Source organism: Phaseolus vulgaris, chromosome 7 (assembly GCF_051622355.1).
Source record: "Phaseolus vulgaris cultivar YP4 chromosome 7, ASM5162235v1, whole genome shotgun sequence".
In the NCBI taxonomy this organism is placed as follows: domain Eukaryota; kingdom Viridiplantae; phylum Streptophyta; class Magnoliopsida; order Fabales; family Fabaceae; genus Phaseolus; species Phaseolus vulgaris.
The window spans coordinates 16467123-16472457 of NC_143504.1; positions in this window are offsets into that span (position 1 = coordinate 16467123).

A 5335-nucleotide genomic window follows, 5' to 3' on the forward strand; every position below is an offset into this window, starting at 1 on the left:
TAACACTTTGCTTGCATATATTGCTTCAAGAAAAGATGTTCCAAAACATTTTGCTGCAATGGCAGCTAATTGGTTCATGCATCCACTAATGAGGTATTAATATATTTAAATATTTATTAGTGTCTTTTATTTTATAATTATAAACATACAAATTCATTAACTTAAAATTATTTATTTCAGGCATCAAATTATGGAAGTGGTGCTCCATCACCTAATCAAGTAATAGGATCAAGTGCTGGAAGCAAAACTGATTAGGGATGTGTGTTTTAATTTTAAACTTGATTAGGGATGTATGAACTTTTGAACAATTATGTGTTGTAATTTTAAACTTGATTAGGGATGCATGAAATTTTTATGTATTTTAATTTTCAATTACATATAAATTTTTGAACATTATTATGTGTGTTTTAATTTTCAATGAAATGAATGGATGATTATAACTTTATACATTATTTTATTTTATTATGAAAAAGTGGTGGTTAAATTTTATAATTGTATAAAACAAATTATAAAAAAGTGGTGGTTAAATTTTGTTTATTCATAATTAAAATTACGTCAATTAAAAACGTCACTACTTACGTATATTATGGTGCCAGAATCTTCTTCAATGAATGTAAATTGCGACAGTTATAATCGACACTACTTACATATAAAAACCGCCACTACTTGCACTATGTTTAAAGTGACGGGTGTTGCGGCGAGTAGCGTAAAATCGCTACATTAAACTTTATGGCAGCCAGTTCTATGGCGGTTTGGGAAACCGCCACAAGCGTATATTGTGGCGGTTATAAAAGCCAGTTTATACGAAAATAACCACCACAATATACATTTTCTTTTGTAGTGACTCTGAAATCCTACACTACTTTCCACTCACTCAAACCCTACATTATTTTTCACACTCCCAACCCCTGATGTTCTTTGTGTTGTCATGTGTTCTTCAAAGTAATTTCTATGATGTATGTCTTGCCAAAATGATGCACTATATTTTATATTCAACTTGTTCTTTGACACCAACAATCACCAAAAATAGGAAATCTCTATCCAAGGTTAGATGTTGTACTCACGATAAGATTTTATCCTTTAGGAAGCTAATCAATGAGATATGAACCTTACATCCCTTCAATTTGAAATTTTAACTATCAAATTAAATATTTTTTCGTGATTTAAAGTTGTTTATGTTTTGAAGTACGAATTAAACTTAGTTGTTTTCAAAATTAATAAATGTAATAACAGTTTCAAAAATAATTTAAAATGAACAATTGATTTACTTTATTTTTGTGGGTCCAAAGCTGGTACATGTAGTAATTTTACTCACAAATTATTCTATTAATAATTTACTCATAGACTAATATGTGTATAAGTTATTGATAAATCTTTACATAATTATAACATATTCATGAATTAATACATTAGTAAATTGCCTACAGAATAATTCATCAATAAGTTATTCATGGATAACACCTTAAAAAATTATCATCGATAACCTTTACATCATGATGTTTCTTTTTACCAACAACATCATCCTCTATTAGTGACACCATTAAAATTCTATTGTTATGTCTTTTCATTGTCTTTATCAATGTCAAATCTGACTCCAACCTCATAAAGATCACACAGAAGGAGTTCACCTTGCCACCTCGTCATCAGTGACAACAACTTCAAACTCGTTTACAAGGCTCATCTTTCTTCCAACAATTCTATTACCATCAATAATCTCTCCCCATATGCTTTTAGAGCTTCTACAAGTTTAGGATGGGGATAAAAATCATAAGAAAGCTTAACCACCCAAGCATAGTTAAAAACTTCATGTACTAGGTCATAGTTAAAAACTTCATATACTAGGTCATTGGCCTATATTAATTGTCATAATATTTGCCATCTTACATTGGCCAACATGGAATTTAACACAATTTTATGTCAAATGATCGATTGATAAAATGTGTTTACCTTTTGAAATAATATGTTACAATGAGCGAAAAAAAATTAAGTAAAAAAAAAGTTTCAAAATTATTTTAAAAATATTTCACATAAGAAAAATATTTAAATTAAGTAAATTTCATTAATTATAAAAAAACATATTTCTGCTCCTACAAAATTAAAATTTCATTATGATAAAAATATAAAGGAATTCAAGTATAAAGGTTGTTATAAGGCTTGAAAAAAAATTATTTATTTTTTATTTATGCGGGTCAGCGGGTCAACTAGTCCCGCCCCGTTGTTGGTCTGCGCGGATTGCGAGTTATGCGGGACGGACCTAAATGGGTCAATAGACTAGATTAGTAAGTCTGTCCAACATATGGCTCGTATGACTTGCCCTGCATTGTCATCCCTACACATAATAGACAATACCACATTGTCATCCCTACATATAATAGACAATACTATTTAAAGACGAGTTTTAATATCTTGAACGATTTATTTTATATATGTAAAGCTATTACAAACTCACCAACAAAAGAAATTGAACAAACAAAACTAACTATTTATTTTTTAGCTTTTGCTATGAAAAATAAGTTGTGCAAAACTTTGTATTACCCTTTCTTTAAATGATTTGGCTAAAGCATGTGCTCATACTTCATATTTGCTTATCTTAAACACTTTGTGTGCATGGAGTCTGAAAAGAGAATTATAAATAATACTTTGAGTAATTTCTTGGAGAAGTAAGTTAATTTTTTTTAGATAAAGGCCAAAAGTAACTAAAGAAAAATATTTAAATAACAATCGGTATAAAATTCTTTGATGAATTTGTTTCATATTTCTTTTTCTTCAATCAAAATTTGCTTTCATAGAGTTATTATTTTCTCTCGAAAGGAAAATAAGTTTTTAAGTTCAAAACTTTTGTAGAAAAACAATTCAACCCTTTTTGTGTTAGTTTTATATTAATAAAATAGTTTTCATAAATATAAATATAAATGTATATTTATTATACTCCATTAAAGTCATTTCTTTCTAATATTTTAAATACAACTAATATTTAGGATTTAAGATTTAAAGTTTACAATTCATTGTCTAAAAGTCATAATGTCAACTTAAAATAAACTTTTATAACATTTTCTTCTAAGAAAAGTGGTGAAATAGTTTATTTCATTTTATAATTAATATTTTACTAGTAATTTCATTCACCCTTCACTTTCTTTTTCGTCTTTTTAGTTAAGTGTTTAATGTTAAAATATATAAACTTATTCCAAAAGGTCAACCAAATCATTTTATCCAAATAAAAAAAAAACACTTTAATTTTTAACCACCTAACATAAAAACGTTTCATTTTAAGATAAATGTATCACAAATGAACAATGACATGTCGTCTACATCAAAATTGAATATGCGATATAACATCTTGGAACAATCAGAAAAAAGATTGTAGAAAAATATTTAATAACGAGAGAGATAAAAAAAAAATGAATTTGATAACAAGAGAGATCAAAGAAAAAAAATCATAATAATAGAGGGGATAAAGAAATAAAAACATTAACGATAGTGAATTTTGGAAAAAAAACCATGAAAAGGAAATATTGGACGAGAAAATCTTGATGAGATAGAATATTAAAAAAATAAACCTTAAATATAAAAACATTGAAAAATATATCAACAACAAGATTTCAAAACAATAATTAATAAAAAAAGTATAAAAGAGGAGGTTGGAGAAGATTTAATGCAATACTTTCTTAAAAGATGTTTTGTAAATATTTGTAATTTAATATAAATAAATAAATAATATGTTAATAAAATATGCATATAATCAATTTTAAATTTTGTCCTAAGGGATGACTTCAATTAATGTAAAATCTGCCCATCATTGTTTCAATATTATATATCTATTGAATACAAATTAGGGTAATAAATGAAAAAAAAAATCAATTTTTACCATTCAGTATTTTAATATTATAATTACATGTCTTTTAAGAAAAAACCATATTGTTTCACAAAGTTCTATGATCGGATAGAGTCATCATATGCAAGGTAAATGTAAGAATCTTAAAGAATAATTATGGGTAAGATTGTCATTGAGAAGAAAAATGTTTACAAAGAGGTTTTCAATGAAAAAGACAATATCTTCTTGCACATATGGTGAAACAAGCCGAAATGCATACACAAAAAGCAATTGCATAAATAAGTTTGGGAAAAGGAGAAAAAGGTGAAGGGTAATAAAAAGGCGACACAAAGAGATTAAAGAAAAGTATCAATTTTTAATATATAGATGTGACATGTATACATATCAAAATTTAACTAAGCAACTATATCATAAGGAATGCTTTCTTTTTAAAACTATATCTGATAATGTTTAAAATATCTGTTAGTAATTATATATAATGTGTTAAGTCATGTAAAATTCTTTCATTGTCACATTACTACACAAAAAATATCCTTTTCCAATGATAAAGATGGACTCGACCAATAAAAATATCATTTTCCAATGATAAACATTGATTCCACCAATAAAAACGAACAAATGACTTAATCTCACACAATCTACTTAGTTAATGTCTATGAGTATATAAATGAATAAATGACTTAATCTCACACAATCCACTTAGTTAATGTCTATGAGTATATAAATGGTTTTTTTTCAAAACTATTCAAACCTTTTCTTTTAACTTCAAAATTATTAAATAAAAATTAATTTTAAAAATAAAAAATAATTAATTGTTATATTAATTAAATTAAATACTACTTTAATACTAAACAAATTAGTAATACTTAAATTATTTTATATTATTAATAAATAATTTTTAAATTAAATAATTATTAAATAAAAATCAATTTTAAAAATAAAAATAATTAATTATTATATTAATTAAATTAAATGCTACTTTAGGTACTAAACAAATTAATAATATTTAAATTAGTTTATACTATCTATAAATAATTTTTAAATTTAATTAATATAATAATTAATTATTTTTTATCTTTAAAATTAATTTTTATTTAATGATTATCTTATAATAATTTACTTGAATATTTGTTAGTAATTATAGTGTTAACTCATAAATTTCCTCCATCATATATACAAATAGTACATCACAAAAACTTGATGATTTTGGGAGAAAAACAGAAAGAAAATTGTAATTAAACTTATCAGACACTTCAAGTTCAAGGTGAAACATAAGATAATAAGAACTCTAAAGCTAAAAAGAAAGAGAAAAGGAAAGAAACTTCTAATATCAGAGCATAGTATTCTATGATGTGGATTGTTTAAAAAAAATCAAAATCTTAAAGGTCTCATACACATAGGCCATGCATAAACTAAATTATGAAAAGCAAAAGGCAATGAAAGCATTAAAATAAATAAGAAGAGGAAATAAAACTTGAAGTCGTGAATTGTACTTCACTCCAA